Source organism: Salmo trutta, chromosome 23, assembly GCF_901001165.1.
Source record: "Salmo trutta chromosome 23, fSalTru1.1, whole genome shotgun sequence".
Classification (NCBI taxonomy): Eukaryota; Metazoa; Chordata; class Actinopteri; order Salmoniformes; family Salmonidae; genus Salmo; species Salmo trutta.
This window is the reverse complement of record NC_042979.1, coordinates 6,486,221-6,506,347: the sequence shown is the minus strand read 5'-3', so window position 1 is coordinate 6,506,347 and position 20,127 is coordinate 6,486,221.

Below are 20,127 nucleotides of genomic sequence, written 5' to 3'. Positions count from 1 at the left end.
CATTATTTATGACAATACATTACATATCATTACATATCATTACATATCATAAGGCCTTTCTTTGATGGCCTTATCATACCCTAACACAGTGGTGTTAGGAATCTCCTAGTTTACAGGCCACATCAGGCCAGCAAGTCACATTACGCTGGCTTGCAAAGTGAATGCGTAATTCCTACTGGAATCCAGCCAGAGTTAGGATATCCAACAAGTGGAATTGTCAATCACCCGCAACCTGCATTCAGAATGACTGCCAGAGTAGGGAAGATTGAATACTGAGACTAAAAAAGGCACAGTACACCAACATCAAAACCTCATTGCAACTGTAAAGTATGGTGGAGGGAGCATCATGGTTTGGGCTGCTTTGCTGCCTCAGGGCCTGGACAGCTTGCTGTCATCAACGGAAAAATGAATTCCCATGTTTACCAAGACATTTTGCAGGAGAATGTAAGGCTATCTGTTTGCCAATTGAAGCTCAACAGAAGTTGGTTGATGCAACAGGACAATGATCCAAAAAACGGTAGTAAATCAACAACAGAATGGCTTCAACAGAAGAAAATATGCCTTCAGGAGTGGCCAAGTCAGAGTCCTGAACTCAACCCGATTGAGATGCTGTGGCATGACCTTGAGAGCGGATCACACCAGACAGAAGAATATTGCTGAACTGAAACAGTTTTGCAAAGAGGAATGGTCCAAAATTCATCCTAACCTTTGTGCAGGTCTGATCCACATCTACAGAAAACGTTTGGTTGAGGTTATTACTGCCAAAGGAGGGTCAACCAGTTAGTTCACATACTTTTTCCACCATACACTGAAATTTTACTCTCTGTGTTCAATAAAGACATGAAAACGTATAATTGTTTGTGTGTTATTAGATTAAGCAGACTGTTTGCCTATTGTTGTGACTTAGCTGAAGATCAGATCAAATTTTATGAGCATTTTATACAGAAATCCAGGTAATTCCAAAGGGTTCACATACTTTTTCTTGCCACTGTACATGTCCTCACACCATGGTACCGTATGCAGCGCTAACGGGAAGCTTTAAGACCCACAAAATGCAGGTCTTAATAGTAATGCAGTTGATAATGCCGTGGATTTTGAGAGCGCCCCTTGTTTGATTATCAAAAGAGAGCCCCTCGTCAGATTACCTCCTATAATGCCATATCAACGGTGGATTTGTTTGAGAATCTGCCTCACACAAAGGCAACGATACAATTGACTGGAGCCTAGTATTTTGTATAGACGTGTGAATATTATGCATAAAAACATGTAGGCCTATGTGTGCACACAGGGCCATGGAACGAGAGAAGTGATTTATGATATCATGCTTCTGACGCGATCCTATTTAGAAATATTATTGTTGGTTAAAAAAACGTATTGATTTTTAATGAAATTAAACCAAAAACAATCAAACTTATTAGAAAGATTAATTGTCGATGGGTTTATGGTGAGAACGTACATGGCTCCAATGCAATGCAATTTCATCTTCTATTTCTGGAAAGTGCAAATATGATTGTAAGATGGTTCCATTATGTTTACAAAACATTACAATTTTCAAGCAGTATAATTTACATTTAACATTTACATTTAAGTCATTTAGCAGACGCTCTTATCCAGAGCGACTTACAAATTGGTGCATTCACCTTAAGATATCCAGTGGAACAACCACTTTACAATAGTGCATCTAAATCTTTCGGGGGGGGGGTAGAAGGATTACTTTATCCTATCCCAGGTATTCCTTAAAGAGGTGGGGTTTCAGGTGTTTCCGGAAGGTGGTGATTGACTCCGCTGTCCTGGCGTCGTGAGGGAGCTTGTTCCACCATTGGGGTGCCAGAGCAGCGAACAGTTTTGACTGGGCTGAGTGGGAGCTGTGCTTCCTCAGAGGTAGGAAGGCAATTTGGCGCTTGACTCCGGGCCAGTGGAACCGATTCCTAATCCGCTCCCTGGTTTTCTCCATCCAAGCAGGTGGGTGTGGGAAAGCTGCAAGACAGCACTAACATACTGTGTGGGTAGGATTAACCTCTAGGGGCTATGTGGGACGCAAGCGTCCCACCCCTGGTACACCCTATCAACAACAGGTGAAATATCAAGAGCGCCAAATTTGAAAACAATTAAATGTCATAATTCAAATTTCTCAAACATACAACTATCTTACACCCTCTGAAAGATAAACATCTCCTTAATCTAACCACGTTGTCCGATTTCAAAAAGGCTTTACGGCGAGTACATTGACCTCTGAGGAACGTACCCGATTTAATCTGGTTACTACTCCTGCCCAGTAACTAGAATATGCATATAATTATTGGCTTTGGATAGAAATCACCCTAAAGTTTCTAAAACTGTTTGAATGGTGTCTGTGAGTATAACAGAACTCATATGGCAGGCAAAAACCTGAGAAGATTTCATGCAGGAAGTGGCCTGTCTGACAAGGTGTTGTTGTTCTTGCCTCTGTTTATTGAAGACTGAGGGTCTTAGCTGTAACGTGACACTTCCTACGGCTCCCATAGGCTCTCAGAGCCCGGGAAAAAGCTGAACGATATCGAGGCAGCCTCTGGCTGAAACACATTATCGCCTTTGCCAAGTGGCCGATCAGAGGACAAAGGGCTTAGGCGCGTGCCCGAGTCGACCCAGTGATTTATTTTCTTTCGTCTGTTTACCTAATTGCAGATTCCCGGTCGGAATATTATCGCTTTTTTACGAGAAAAATGGCATAAAAATTGATTTTAAACAGCGGTTGACATGCTTCGAAGTACGGTAATGAAATATTTAGAAATCTTTTGTCACGAAATGCGCCGTGCGCGTGACCCTTATTTACCATTCGGATAGTGTCTTGAACGCACGAACAAAATGCCGCTGTTGGAACATAACTATGGATTATTTTGGACCAAACCAACATTTGTTATTGAAGTAGAAGTCCTGGGAGTGCATTCTGACGAAGAACACCAAAGGTAATCAAACTTTTCTAATAGTAAATCGGAGTTTGGTGAAGGCTAAACTTGCTGGGTGTCTAAATAGCTAGCCCTGTGATGCCGGGCTATCTACTTAGAATATTGCAAAATGTGCTTTCACCGAAAAGCTATTTTAAAATTGGACATATCGAGTGCATAGAGGAGTTCTGTATCTATAATTCTTCAAATAATTGTTATGCTTTTTGTGAACGTTTATCGTGAGTAATTTAGTAAATTGTTAGTAAATTCGCCGGAAGTTTGCGGGGGGTATGCTAGTTCTGAACGTTACATGCTAATGTAAAAAGCTGGTTTTTGATATAAATATGAACTTGATTGAACAAAACATGCATGTATTGTATAACATAATGTCCTAGGTGTGTCATCTGATGAAGATCATTAAAGGTTAGTGCTGCATTTAGCTGTCTTCTGGGTTTTTGTGACATTATATGCTAGCTTGAAAAATGGGTGTCTGATTATTTCTGGCTGGGTACTCTGCTGACATAATCTAATGTTTTGCTTTCGTTGTAAAGCCTTTTTGAAATCGGACAGTGTGGTTAGATTAACGAGAGTCTTGTCTTTAAAATGCTGTAAAATAGTCATATGTTTGAGAAATTGAAGTAATAGCATTTCTAAGGTATTTGAATATCGCGCCACAGGATTCAACTGGCTGTTACGTAGGTGGGACGATTTGGTGCCACCTGCCCTAGAGAGGTTAAAGAGTTACCATCTCCTGAATTAAACTCTAAAAGGTCTTTACCTATCACATCCATAACCAGTCAACTTTTTAATCATAACCTCGTATCATATCATCATTCTGAAGAGTTGTAACCTCCTGCCTCTGCAAAAACCAGAGCCTTCCTTATGATTCAGTACTACACAAATTGGTTTATTTATTTATTTACTAGCTAACTAAATGGTAACACAGGATAATTATACACACTTAATTAAAAACAGGTCTGTAGCGGACTGACACAATATGGCGGTTTGTTACAAAAGAGATGGGGGGGCAGAGAGAGACAGAGACATAATACTTTGGTACATTTAGAAACAACTTTCACAGTAATCTTATACTTTGCACACGAACCGCCACTTGTTTGGAATAAGAACATCATGAATGTATTTACGTGTAAATGTCTTTGTTCTTTTGTGTATTTCTGTCAGAACCAGGCCTTATTGGAAAGAGAGTTGGTTGGGCCTTTCAATACGAAAAGGTGTCCCCACCGGTCTTCTACTGTCGTTCTCCTCTGCCATCATCTGGTAGCTGGTGACTTGTTATGTAGTCCTGAACAGAACTACAGAGTTGATTCTACTTCCATTCACTCTGTAAGATGCTCTTTTGAAGATAGGCTAGCCAGCCATGTCGATGGTTCCCAATGGGGTGATTAGAGTAGTAGAATATGATGGTTTGAGGAGGGTAGTTGAATGGTCCCGTTTATATTAGCTTTTCTAGATACTTTAGTTAGGACAGCTAATCAGCTGTACCAGTGATTGTCCGGGAGGTGACTTATCGTCTCTACCTCGTGTTGAGATTCAAAGTTTAAACCACTTTAAACGTGAGCTGCAGCTCGACGTCTATCTGGTCTGATATGTTAATTCTTAACTCATCATTTTATACAGTTCATTCAAAAGGGGCGGTTTGTGAGGCTGACACGCTCTCTGACCTCACTCAAGGGGGTGGTGACTACTTACTTGTACAAAGTTATAGTAACAATTCTCTTATAGTTTCTAAGATCACATCCCTCTCTTAACAAAAACTATTTCAATTGTTCATATTTCATACACAATGAAGAGGATGGAAACTTTGTACATGTAGCGTGTATACTTTTAAAGTTACAGTATTTCCTTAATAACATTTTTAATGACATCACAAAATAACAACCAAACCGACATCAGTGTTCTTTTAGGTCACCTCTGCCCATTCCCCACGTTCTATGCTAGAAATATTGTTCCCGTATTCACTTGAAAACGTGTTAGATTTTTGTCAGGAAAATGTCTGTGTAGACGAAGGCACATTCCTTAGGTGAATTTGGAGAGGGAGATGCCTGAATGTTCTCTCCTTGATTTACAACAGGGCGTGAGCTGTCAACCCCCCACCAGTTCCCTTCTCCCCCCTCTGTGGGTGAGAGGGGGTCTGGTTAAAGTTATTTATTGCAAAGCTGATCTGACCTATTTGGATCCTTACAGGACACTCATGACATTCGGATGATATAATTGTGCACAGTGAAAGTTGGGAGTCCCATTTCTGTGGTGCATGCGCTAAGGGATGCGGGGCTGTACGCGAACCCCCAGTACCTAGTCTATTGAATCGAGAGTGGGAAACATGAAGCCCCAAGAAAAAAAATGCTGCCTTTGGGGAATGGCCAGTCCCCCGAACCAAGAGGCAGGTGCAGTCGTTCCTGGGGTTAGCAGGCTACTACAGTTGATTTGTACCTAATTTTGCCACAATGGCTTCTCCCCTCATATACCTGACAAAGGCGCGCCTACCCCAGATGGTGCGATGGACCGAGGACACCGAGGTGGCATTCCAGGCCCTGAAGGACGCTCTATGTTTGCACTCGGTACCCCGGACTTCTTAAGAAACCTCCTGGTCCAAACAGACACGTCTGACACAGGGGTGGGGGCCGTCTTGTCCCAAGAGCAGGAAGGCGAGGAGAACCCCATCATGTATGTCAGCAGGAAGCTGACATACATGATTACTTGATTGTCGAGAAGGAGTGCCTCGCGGTGAAGTGGGTGCTGGACACCCTCAAGTATTACCTCCCCTGGAGGAAGTTGACCCTGATCACCGACTGTGCCCTCCTCGTGTGGATGGCAAGAAGTAAGGACATTAATGACTGCATCACCCACTGGTTCCTGTCCTTACAGTAATTCTCTTTCTGTGTCATTCACAGGTCTGGCGCCTGGTACGGCAATGCAGATGCCCTCTACCCCGGGGGGTTGGTGATAGAGGGGAGGTACGTGCCGCAACGTTGGCTCCCTATGCTGGGAGTACCCGGGCTACGCACCCCGATGCTGATGGCACCAATTAGGTGTAATTAGGGGAGAGTGCCAACCAGCCGTGCAGGCCACATAAATGTAGCACCGTGGCACACCACAGGAGTGGAAAAAGAGAGAGGGGAAACAAAGCTCCCGGAGGCACAGAGCCGGATATGAGAAGAAGGACCGAGCCAACCCTAAGTTATTTTGTTGTTACGTTTATTTTTTGTTGCCTAGTAAAGTTGTGTTTTCTGACTAGAATCTCCCTGTCTCTGTGTCCATCTCTGTGTGCTCAACCCAACACCCCATGGTTTACCAAGCCTAGGGGGAGCAATTATGGTGCCTGACTGTATTTATACATAGTATATTTAAAAGAAGTTTTTTTTATTAGAATTTGATTACAGTTATACACTGTCTTTTTAGGCCTCATCAATAGCCTAGTGAATTGAATCTTGCTTATTGACTATATTTGGCATGTCCAGTCTGCAATTTACAGTAGACCTAGCCCCGATATCAGTGTGAGTGCTATAGCCTATGTTTAACAATGTATTTCCATATTTAAGAAATGCATTTAGTATAATGTGGACTGCAAACATGTTCAACACATTTTACAAATATATGGCAGACTATTTAAAGAACTAGGCTATAACGGACTAGCATTCAAATTGGATTTGATGACAACGCAATACATAAAGACAGCAGATACACAACTTGAAGTAACCACATATTTAGCCATGGAGCATGTTCTGATTGGCCAGTAAAGAGCCAAGCCTCGACACACCCACAACTTGTTAATTCATCAAAACCCAGACCTTTCGCGCCACCACCATCTACTGTGTCCACTATGAAAATAATCTAACTTTTCTGACACACCCCCAAACCTATAACGCTTCCGCCAGCGATACATTTAATTACATTTGGTTTGTTAAAACAGAGCCGCATAAATGAAAAGTAAAAGTGTGACATTTATTTAAGCAAAATGCAGAACTCTGTGTGTGTGTGTGTGTGTGTGTGTGTGTGTGTGTGTGTGTGTGTGTGTGTGTGTGTGTGTGTGTGTGTGTGTGTGTGTGTGTGTGTGTGTGTGTGTGTATGTGTGCGCTTTCTTATTCAGAGTGCTCTGCTCCAGTCTCTCCTGCTTACTCATTATTTTAGAGTAGTAGTCTCTGGCTCTGATCTCCCAAACATTTTTCATCAGATTGGCACCACAACCCGCCAACACCAATGGGGCCGTCAAAGTGAACTGTTGCTCTATGTTTGTGATAATTGTTTTTATGATTATGCATGTAGAAGTTATTATAAATTAGCTGTTATCAGAAAGTAGTACGAAAAGGATCAGGTGTGTTTCCATTTTAACATTGACTTGGATTTGCAATGATTAAACTAAATGTGCAATTAAATATATAATGGAATTTGGTTTCAAGAATCATTCTTTCATAATGATGACATGCAAAAAAATATAATATTGTACATGTAATCACCATGAAATGCTCAATGCATGCAATGCAAAAACAAAACCATCCCATATTAAATTAATTCCATGATTAAAAACGGCAAATTATTTCAGTAGAACACTGAAGAAAATGTTACTAACATATTCACATTATATTCTGAACACTACAACTTATTGTTTCTGGGAAACCAACACAGCATGTGCTTCAATTCCAGAACATGCACTGCAATAAATGTTCCCCTATCATTGGGTCACAGCCAATTATAACTCTGCAAAACACTTTTTCTTTCTTTCTTTCTCCCCCTAGAAAAAAAACAGGAAATGAGAAAATAATTGCTTGCCAGTGAGTGGAACTTGAGACCAACCTCAAGGCGTAGCTCCTATATATCGTGACAGATTGTCGACTGTAATTAACCTGGTCCTGTGTGACCAGGATGCTTGGGATAACGGCTATTTATAACACCTCTGGGTGATCGGGCTCCTCTGGTCCCCTGGTCTCACTGATGGCCCCTGGTCAGCCCATCTTACAGCAGTGAAACTAGAAGAATGTCTGTCTAATGTCTTAATTACATTAGTCTGATGATGATCTCAGAATGGAGTGGAGACTCTGACACTCTATCTGATGGATAGGCTACGTTGCCTTGGTTTTGACAGAAGCGGTCTTAATGCAGGGGAGGGGTCCCCAATTCATAAATAAATACATACATACCTACATGTATGGTGCCTCTTCTGAAGCTTGGCATCTGCTTATACATAATGACCCAGCCACTTATACAGTCTCTCTGCACGTGCATATAAAGGAAACACAAAGATATCTAAATAATAGGCTACCACCTAGGAGTCAGATGTTAAGTCGCTCTCAGGTGCCCTTCTTAAAATTCTTAAATACCTTTAACGTCATTAATTAAATCTACCAAAGAGGTTCAATTGACATTGCTAAGTGGAGCAGCGTGAGCCTGCATCAAATATGGGTTGGAACTCCTCCTCCTGGGTAAAGTCTGGGTGTCACGCCCTGATCTGTTTCACCTGTCCTTGTGATTGTCTCCACACCCTTCAGGTGTCGCCTATCCCCTGTGTACGTATACCTGTGTTCTCTGTTTGTCTGTTGCCAGGTTGTCTTGTTTGTTCAAGCCTACCAGCATTTTGTCTCAGCTCCTGTTTTTCCATAGTCTCTCTTTTTCTCGTCCTCCTGGTTTTGACCTGTCCTGACCCTGTACCTAACCGCTGCGTGTCTCTGACACTGAGCCTGCCTGCCGTCCTTTACCTTTGCTTCCACCTCTGGTTTACCGACCTCTGCCTGACCTGAGCCTGCCTCATGTCCTGTGCCTTGGCCCCTGCTCTGGATTATCGACCCCTGCCTGCCTTGACCTGTCGTTTGCCTGCCCCTGTGGTTACATAAACATTGTTACTTCACACAGTCTGCACTTGGGTCTTATCTTGATTCCTGATACTGGGAATGTAAAGTAAGTAAAGGATGTACATTTAATATAGACACGGAATTGACCTTCAGCTAAACTATTGTGGTACTGTCAAATGCTTTGTAAACAACAGGTGTAGACTAGTAGTGAAATGCTTACTTAATGGCCCTTCTCAACAATGCAGAGAAAGAATAGTGAAATAACAGAATAGTAATAACACATAAAAACAAAAGTAATAATAAATACACAAGGAGTAATGATAACTTGGATATATACACGGGGAACCAGTACCGAGTCGACGTGCAGGGGTACGAGGTAATTGAAGCAGATATGTAAGGGATAATCAACGAAGGGCTATGCGTTCTATGGAAATGACTGAACGACATGGAAAGTGTGTTCTTCGACGCGCAAGCAGAGTGGCCCTGACCTTCAACAGAGTAGCATTATTTTCCAGAGAAGGCATAGAGCCACGAGTTGATTATCCCTTTTATACCTTGGCTATAATTTAACACATTTGCCACCAGAAATGGGTTCATTTGCCAGTAGAAATGTGTTCAACATCCACTGAAGTAGCTAGTTTACCAGATAACTACAGTAGTTGCCGTGGTATGCGCAATGCCGTCAGGGGTACACCAAATAAAAATGTCATTTTCTTCACATTTTCAAACAGTCCATTTATATTTTCCAATGGGGCTATACGTTTGGGTGAGGTTTTTTTCTCGCCTGAATAACCTCGTTTCAATGCCAAAAATAAGATCAAATCATATAGTGTTATAATAACAACACAATGTCAAATACAGGTAGCCTAGTCAAATAATTAACATTCTATCACATTAACCGTTACTCCCTCACGGGAATTCCACTAACGGTCAGTATGTTGCCAAACATAGCTGCAGCTCATGTTGGTATCTGTACTGATGGTGCAGAAGCCATGACAGGGAGACATAGTGGAGTGGTAATGCGAGTGCAAGCAGTTACTCCTGACGCCACTTGGGTACACTGCAGCATCCACAAGAGGCTCTTGCTGCCAAGGGAATGCCTAACAGCTTGAAAGATGTTTTGGACACTACAGTGAAATGGTTAATTAGTTAAATCAAGGCCCCTGAACTCTCGTGTATTTTCTGCACTATGCAATGATAAGGGCAGCGACCATGTAACGCTTTTACAACATACAGAAGTGTGCTGGTTATCAAGGGGCGAAGAACTGACACGTTTTGTTTTTAATTGAGAGACGAGCTTAAAGTTTTCTTTACTGACCATTTTCACTTGTCTGACCGCTTACATGATGACGAGTTTCTCACAAGACTGGCCTATCTAGGTGATGTTTTTCTCACCTGAATGATCTGAATGTCGGATTACAGGGACTCTCCGCAACTATATTCAATGTGCGAGACAAAATTGAGGCTATTATTAAGAAGTTGGAGCACTTCTCTGTCTGCATTAACAAGGTCAACACACAGGTATTTCCGCCATTGTATGATTTCTTTGTGTGCAAATGAACTCAAGCTTACAGACAATGTCAAATGTGATATAGCGACGCACCTGAGTGAGCTGGGTGCGCAATTATGCAGGTACTTTCCCGAAATGGATGACACAAACAACTGGACTCATTATCCCTTTCATGCCCTGCCTCCAGTCCACTTACCGATATCTGTTCAAGAGAGCCTCATCGAAATTGCAACAAGCGGTTCTGTGGGAATTTAATTTCATCAGAAGCCACTGCCAGATTTCTGGATTGGGCTGCGCTCAGAGTGTCCTGCATTGGCAAATTGCACTGTTAAGACACTGATGCCCTTTGCAACCATGTACCTATGTGAGAGTGGATTGTCGACTCTCACTAGCATGACAATATACAAATTGATGATGTTGAAAACTAAATGTTAGTCTAAAACAAATGGGAGAATGTCTAGATGCTTTTTATAGTGGAGATCACGTTTAAAAATTACCTGGCTGGACTAAAGAGGAAGTGGATTGCGCAGTCAGATGAAACAGAGTAAATAGGCATTTTAACATCATAGATTTAGCCGGTGGTAACTTGTGGAATAAACACCGGCTGGAATGCAGTTTTAACCGATCAGCATTCAGGATTAGACCCACCTGTCGTATAAGTACATGTAACTACGAATATAGTGACTAGTTAACTGTATAGATAATAAAACATAAGCAGCAGTGTATGTGATGAGTCAAAAAAAGTATGTGCAAAAGGCTCAATGCAGAAAGTCTGGTAGCTATTTGGTTAACTATTTAACTAACTATTTAGCAGTCTTATGACTTGGGGGTAGAAGCTGTTCAAGGTCCTGTTGGTTCCAGACTTGGGGCATCGGTACTGCTTGTCATGCGGTAGCATAGAGAACAGTCTATGACTTAGGTGGCTGGAGTCTTTGACAATTTTTAGGGCCTTCCTCTGACATGGCCTGGTATAGAGGTCCTGGATGTCAGGAAGCTCAGCCCCAGGGATCAGTGATGTACTAGGCCGTACGCACTACTCTCTGTAGCGCCTTGCGGTCGGATGCCGAGCAGTTGCCATACCAAGCGGTGATGGAGCCAGTCAAAATGCTCTCAATGGTGCAGCTCTCAAACCTTTTGAGGTTCTGAGGGCCCATGCCAAATCTTTTCAGCCTCCTGAGGGGTAAGAGGTGTTGTCGTGCCCTCTTCACAACTGTGTTGGTGTGTGTGGACAATGATAGATCCTTAGTCATGTGGACCAGCTCCACTACAGCCCCGTCGATGTGAATGGAGGCGTGCTCGGCCCTCCGTTTCCTGTAGTCCACGATCAGCTCCTTTGTCTTGCTGGCGTTGAAGGCTGTCCTGGCACCGCACTGCCAGGTCTCTGACCTCCTCCCTATAGACTGTCTCATCAGCGTACAGTATGTTTATGTCTGCTACACAGTGGTGGAAGAAGTACTCAAATGTCACATGAGTAAAAGTAAAGATACCTTAATAGAAAATTACTCATGTAAAAGTGAAAGTCACCCAGTAAAATACTACTTGAGTAAAAGTCTAAAAGAATTTGGTTTTAAATATACTTAAGTATCAAAAGTAAATGTAATTGCTTAAATATACTTAAGTGTTAAAAGTGAAAGTATGAATCATTTCAAATTCCCTATATTAACCAAACCACATGGCACAATTTTCTTTTTTTTCTTTTTTATTTACGGATAGCCAAGGGCACACTCCAACAGTCAGCCATCCGAAGCATTTGTGTTGTGAGTCTGCCAGATCAAAGGCAATATGAATGACCGGGGATGTTATTTTGAAGTGCATGTATTTGACCATTTTCCTGTCCTGTTAGCCATTCAAAATGTAACGAGTACTTTTGGGTGTCAGGGAAAATGTATGGAGTGAAAAGTACATTCTTTTCTTAAAGAATGTGGTGAAGTAAAAGTAGTCCAAAATATAAATACTAAAGTACAGATACCCCAAAAAATGACGGAAGTAGTATTTAAAGTATTTTTACTTTAGTCCTTAACACCACTGCTGCTACAGTGATATATCTGATATGTCTGCCCTCCCCCACACCAACATGTGGTGTTAGTGGACTCCTCTGAGAGGTAAGAATAATTGTGCAAGTTGATCTGTGTGTGTCATATGGCTGCCTGGCCTGCTTCACTTTGCAATCTGTGGCACTGTGTTGTGTGACAAAACTGCACATTTTCGAGTGGCCTTTTATTGTCCCCAGCACAAGGTGCACCTATGCAATGATTATGATGTTTGATCAGCTTCTTGATATGCCACACCTATCAGGTGGATGAATTATCTTGGCAAAGGAGATATGCTCACTAACAGGGATGTAAAGAAATTTGTGCCTAAAATTTTTGAGAAATAAGCTTCTTGAACGTATGTAAAATGTCTGTTTGGCTGATAATAATTTATCTGTCATCATATTGTCTGTTATTTTTTTTTTTTAATATATCACATCTGTCAATGAATTCTTACTATGCAGTTTATTTTGTTTCACACATTCAAACTCCAACTGTCACTTTACTCAAATTTTCAGTGAGGGACAGTCGAAAGCAAGGACTTAAATATTCTGTGTAAAGGACGTAGACATTTTCAAAATGGAAGACAGTATCTTACTCTTTCACTGTATAAAAGATCACAGTGAACTACAGCACCAGTCAAAAGTTTGGACACACTTACTCACTCAAGGGTTTTTATTTTTACTATTTTCTACATTGTAAAATAATACTGAAGATAGCAAAACTATGAAATAACACATATGGAAACATGTAGTAAGAAAAAAGTGTTAACCAAAGGCAAACGGTGGCTACTTTGAAGAATCTCAAATATAAAATATATTTTAATTTGTTTAACACTTTTGGGGTTACTACATTATTCCATATTTGTTATTTCATAGTTTTGATGTCTTCACTATTATTCTACACTTCAGAAGATAGTAAGAATAAAACCCTGGAATGAGTAGGTGTGTCCAAACTTTTGACTGGTACTGTATACATACCTCAAGTCAATGCACAGAGAATTGTCCGTCCTGAAGTAAGTGCAGCACAGTCCGTGTTGTTATCTAAAGCACCACTCAGTGTTATTATCAATCAGAGTATTTAAGTAGAATTTGATGTTTGCTGTCAGAGAGAGAGGTGTGGTAAAATACAACACATTCTGTCAGACTCTGAGAAGGGACGGTGCTAAAGTACAGCATTACTAGACTCTGTGCCACTGAGCAGATCATCCATAAATCATGATGGTGGTATAACTGGCTCTTGGTGCTCTGAAAACTCTGTGACCTGGAAGGGATCCAATAGGGTGGTGAGTGACAGAACTGGGACTGCCAGAACTCCTTACTGTGCTGTACTGCTCTGCTCTGCACTGAGCTGGCTGCATTCATGGAGACCTGACCCCCACACCCCAAACATGCACAGCTCCTATCTTGTGAAGATGAGCAGAAGGGGAAGGTGGGGTTAGAGGGAGAGAGATCTGTAAGACAAAGTGTACATCATTCCTACAGACCGCACATCCTAAACATGTGCAGCTCCCACGTCTTGGCGGGAATGCGTTGGAGAGGGATGAAAGTGGGAGTAGAGAAAGAGGGAGAGAAGGAGGGGTAGTGAGAGAGGGAGCTAAGGTGGGTCAGAGAGTGAGGAAGAGGTAGTGTTTGAGTGCGATAGGGAGACCAGACACAGTATAGTAGATGAGTTTATAAATGAGTGGGAGTTAGTGCGTGAGAGAGAGCGATATAGGCAGCATGTGATTGGGTGAGTCCTGCTCTGATGTCCTTATGCTGGCCTGGTGGGTGATCCACCCCACCTTTAGAGGAAACACACCAGACCAACGAATGGCTAAAAGCAGTGGGGGGCCACGGTGGCGAGTCAACATGTAGAATCGTCTGGGAAATGAATAGAAAATGGTGGCCGATGCCTAGGTCAGAAGCAAAAGGAAGTCTACCCGCTGCTTTTAGTCATTGGTCGGTCTGGTGTGTTTCTTCTCTTCTTACCACTGCAGTAATGGAGCTGGGTGGAACTGGGGACCAGCAATAGGTTCCACATAGAGATAGATAAAGGACTCTAGAATGGATAACCAATTTAGCATGGAAGGGGATATTGTAAATGAAATCAAAGCTTATTGGATGATAACTTGTTTTTAACTAGGACAGAAGAATTTATAACTGACTTTTTCCGACATAACATAGGTACAGCAGATCCCCTTATTGTATGGGATTCAAAACTGATCTTTAAAGCAAAAGCAGTTTAGGTCAACATAGTTGATATTAACCAAAGAAATATAAGGACTACTAGTACAGATAGATAGCAATAAAAACTGTACCATAGAGGCACAGAATAAGTTGGAGGAAAAACAAAATAAATGGAGGAACTTATTCAAGAATTATCAAATGTACTATACTGGATGGAATATGGAGGAAAATGCACCAAATCTTCAACATAGAAATGCTACTAAAAAGAATTTGCTGAAATGTGTTACAAATGACGGAGTCACTCATGATTCACCAAACAATATTTTGAAAGAGGAAGCAAAGTACTTTAAACATACACTACCGTTCAAAAGTTTGTGGTCACTTAGAAATGTCCTTGTTTTCCATGAAAACATACATGAAATGAGTTGCAAAATGAATAGGAAATATAGTCAAGACGTTGACAAGGTTATAAATAATGATTTTTAATTAAAATAATAATTGTGTCCTTCAAACTTTGCTTTCGTCAAAGAATCCTCCATTTGCAGCAATTACAGCCTTGCAGACATTTGGCATTCTAGTTGTCAATTTGTTGAGGTAATCTGAACAGATTTCACCCTATGCTTCCTGAACCACCTCCAACAAGTTGGAATGGCTTGATGGGCACTTCTTAAGGAGTGATATGGAGTAAGTGATAGCCTTCCTTCTTCAAGATCCCTTTTACCCTGTACAAATCTCCCACTTTACCACCACCAAAGCACCCCCAGACATCACATTGCCTCCACCATGCTGACAGATGGTGTCAAGCACTCCTCCAGCATCTTTTCATTTTTTTCTCACAAATTTTCTTCTTTGTGATCCGAACACCTCAAACTTATATTTGTCTGTCCATAGCACTTTTTTCCAATCTTTCTCTGTCCAGTGTCTGTGTTATTTTTCCCATCTTAAACTTTTCTTTTTATTGGCGAGTCTGAGATATGGCTTTTCTTTGCAACTCTGCCTAGAAGGCCAGCATCCCGAAGTCGCCTCTTCACTGCTGACGTTGAGACTGGTGTTTTGCGGGTACTATTTAATCAAGCTGCCAGTTGAGGACTTGTGAGGCGTCTGTTTCTCAAACTAGACACTCTACTTGTCCTCTTGCTCAGTTGTGCACCGGGGCCTCCCACTCCTCTTTCTATTCTGGTTAGAGCCAGTTTGCTCTGTTCTGTGAAGGGAGTAGTACACAGCGTTGTACGAGATCTTCAGTTTCTTGGCAATTTCTCGCATGGAATAGCCTGCATTTCTCAGAACAAGAATAGACTGACAAGTTTCAGAAGAAAAGTCTTCGTTTCTGGCAATTTTGAACCTGTAATCGAACCCACAAATGCTGATGCTCCAGATGCTCAACTAGTCCAAAGAAATCCAGTTTTATTGCTTCTTTAATCAGAAGAACCGTTTTCAGCTGTTCTAACAATTGCAAAAAAAAAATTCTAATGATCAATTAGCCTTTTAAAATGATAAACTTGGATTACCTAACACAATATGCCATTGGAACACAGGAGTGATGGTTGCTGATAATGGGCCTATGTACGCCTATGTAGGTTTTCCATAAAAAAAATGTATCTGTTTCCAGCTACAATAGTCATTTACAACATTAGCAATGTCTACGCTGTATTTCTGATCAATTTAATGTTATTTGAATGGACAAAAAAATGAGCTTTTCTTTCAAAAACAAGGACATTTCTAAGTGACCGCAAACTTTTGAACGGTAGTGTATGCTTTCGTTTCAGTCTCCTCCATCTTGACTAACTGAAGTGAATTGTATGAAGAAAATAAATTCTATTAATAATGTAAAATTAACATCTGTACAGAAAGACTCATGTGAAGGCCAAATTAGAGAGGAGGGATTTCTTAACGCAATTAAAGCCTTTAAGTTTGGGAAAACTACAGGGCTGGGTGGCATTCCAGTTGACCAAACCTTTTTTGAGGTACTCAGAGGACCATTATTAGCATGTTTTAACCACTCTTATAAAAATTGTAGATTATCAGATATTCAACAAGGTGGTCGGATTTCATTATGACTGAAATAGGACCCAAGTAGTAAATATATCCATTTAAAAAAAACTGGAGGCCCCTTACACTTCAGTGTTGTGATGCAAAAATTCTAGCAAAATCTATAGCACGTAGAGTTTGCAAAAATGTCCAAGTCCAGGCTCTGGCTGGGCCACTCAAGGACATTCAGAGACTTGTCGCAAAGCCACTCCTGCGTTGTCTTGGCTGTGTGTTTAGGGTATTTGTCCTGTTGGAAGGTGAACCTTAACCCCAGTCTGAGGTCCTGAGCACTCTGAAGCAGATTTTCATCAAGGATCTGTCTGTACTTTGCTCCGTTCTTTGCCTCGATCCTGACAAGTCTCCCAGTCCCTGCCACTGAAAAACACCCCACAGCATGATGCTGCCATCATCATGCTTCACCGTAGCAATGGTGCCAGGCTTCCTTCAGACTTGATGCTTGGCATTCAGGCCAAAGACTTCAATACTGGTTTCATCAGTTCAGAATCTTGTTTCTCATGGTCTGAGAGTCTTTAGGTGCCTTTCGGCAAACTCCAAGTGGGCTGTGATGTGCTGTTTTTGCGAACTGGCTTCCATCTGGCCACTCTACCATGAAGGCCTGATTGGTGGAGTGCTGCAGAGATGGTTGTCCTTCTGGAAGGTTCTCCCATCTCCACCAAGTAACTGTAGAGCTCTGTCACCTCCCTGACCAAGGCCCTTCTCCCCCAATTGCTCAGTTTGGCTGGGCAGCCAGGTCTAGGAATAGTTTGTGGTTCCAAACTTCTTCCATTTAAGAATTATGGAGGCCACTGTGTTCTTACATTTTACATTTACATTTTAGTCATTTAGCAGACACTCTTATCCAGAGTGACTTATAGTAGTGAATGCATACATTTCATACATTTTTATTTTTTTATTTTCTTTCTGTACTGGTCCCCCGTGGGAAACAAACCCACAACCCTGGCATTGTAAACACCATGCTCTACCAACTGAGCCACACGGGACGTTCAGTTCCGGGTGACTACCTCATGAAGCTGGTTGAGAGAATGCCAAGAGTGTGCAAACCTGTCATCAAAGCAAAGGGTGGCTATTTGAAGAATCTCAAAAATAAAATAGATTTTGATTTGTTTAACACTTTCTTGGTTACTACATGATTCCATATGTGTTATTTCATAGTTTTGATGTCTTCACTATTAATCTACAATGTATAAAATAGCAAAAATAAAGAAAAACCCTTGAATGAATAGGTGTTCTAAAACTTTTGATCGGTAGTGTGTGTATATATATATACAAAAAAATACACTGCTCAAAAAAATGAAGGGAACACTTAAACAACACAATGTAACTCCAAGTCAATCACACTTCTGTGAAATCAAACTGTCCACTTAGGACGCAACACCGAATGACAATACATTTCACATGCGGTTGTGCAAATGGAATAGACAACAGGTGGAAATTATAGGCAATTAGCAAGACACCCCCAATAAAGGAGTGGTTCTGCAGGTGGGGACCACAGACCACTTCTCAGTTCCTATGCTTCCTGGCTGATGTTTTGGTCACTTTTGAATGCTGGCGGTGCTTTCACTCTAGTGGTAGCATGAGACGAAGTCTACAACCCACACAAGTGGCTCAGGTCGTGCAGCTCATCCAGGATGGCACATCAATGCGAGCTGTGGCAAGAAGGTTTGCTGTGTCTGTCAGCGTAGTGTCCAGAGCATGGAGGCGCTACCAGGAGACAGGCCAGTACATCAGGAGACGTGGAGGAGGCCGTAGGAGGGCAACAACCCAGCAGCAGGACCGCTACCTCCGCCTTTGTGCAAGGAGGAGCAGGAGAAGCACTGCCAGAGCCCTGCAAAATGACCTCCAGCAGGCCACAAATGTGCATGTGTCTGCTCAAACGGTCAGAAACAGACTCCATGAGGGTGGTATGAGGGCCCGACGTCCACAGGTGGGGGTTGTGCTTACAGCCCAACACCGTGCAGGACGTTTGGCATTTTCCAGAGAACACCAAGATTGGCAAATTCACCACTGGCGCCCTGTGCTCTTCACAGATGAAAGCAGGTTCACACTGAGCACGTGACAGACGTGACAGAGTCTGGAGACGCCGTGGAGAATGTTCTGCTGCCTGCAACATCCTCCAGCATGACCGGTTTGGCGGTGGGTCAGTCATGGTGTGGGGTGGCATTTCTTTGGGGGGCTGCACAGCCCTCCATGTGCTCGCCAAAGGTAGCCTGACTGCCATTAGGTACCGAGATGAGATCCTCAGACCCCTTGTGCGACCATATGCTGGTGCGGTTGGCCCTGGGTTCCTCCTAATGCAAGACGATGCTAGACCTCATGTGGCTGGAGTGTGTCAGCAGTTCCTGCAAGAGGAAGGCATTGATGCTATGGACTGGCCCGCCCGTTCCCCAGACCTGAATCCAATTGAGCACATCTGGGACATCATGTCTCGCTCCATCCACCAACGCCATGTTGCACCACAGACTGCCAGGAGTTAGCAGATGCTTTAGTCCAGGTCTGGGAGGAGATCCCTCAGGAGACCATCCGCCACCTCATCAGGAGCATGCCCAGGCGTTGTAGGGAGTTCATACAGGCACGTGGAGGCCACACACACTACTGAGCCTCATTTTGACTTGTTTTAAGGACATTACATCAAAGTTGGATCAGCCTGTAGTGTGGTTTTCCACTTTAATTTTGAGTGTGACTCCAAATCCAGACCTCCATGGGTTGATAAATTGGATTTCCATTGATTATTTGTGTGTGATTTTGTTGTCAGCACATTCAACTATGTAAAGAAAAAAGTATTTAATAAGATTATTTCTTTCATTCAGATCTAGGATGTGTTGTTTAAGTGTTCCCTTTATTTTTTGAGCAGTATATATGGGGGATTGGGAATGATGCAGACAATTACATTGATAGAAGCTACAATCTCTCTGCAATATTAAAGCTAATCTACCCCCCCCCCCCCAAAAAAAAAGTATAATAATGTAGCATGGACATTGCCATTGAAGGCTTCCACCATTTTAAAGTAGTCAACTGGAAGGGAATTCCTGTGGGTTGGAAGTGATCAGCAAATAACCAGATCATTGTCTTCTTCTTCAAAGTGAGTTGCCTATGGTTAATTAATGGCTTTAAGCTTTATCATCGCCATCCAGCGGCCACAATAAATGAATAACACGCACAATTTAGTTCAGGAGTCTAATATTAGCTTTACACTTTTTTTATACAAGAGAAGAAGACAATGAACTACTTTAAAATGAAGATAGTGTCACGGGCTGGCTCGAGGAACAACAGGAGAGGTAGAGTCAGGCGCAGGAGACAGAGAGAGTTCGTGACCACACTTCTTTATTGGAAGCACTGTACGTGGTCGACAAGGTATAGGGTCGCAGCCCTGAACGATTCTGCGGTGGTGTACACAAAATAAAACAAACCACTGGCAGAAGGGAAAAATTCAGTACACGTTCTTTACGAACACAAAACCCGGACAAGCAACACAATCACGTACAACCACATACATCCTACGCTAACCTAAATAACCCCCCCTTACTAATGACTAACCCAAAACAGGTGCGTGCCTACCTAGACCTAACCAAACGAAAGTGAAACAAGGCGATCCGGATGGAGGCTGTGGAAGCGCCGGATCGCAGGGCGATCCGGATGGAGGCT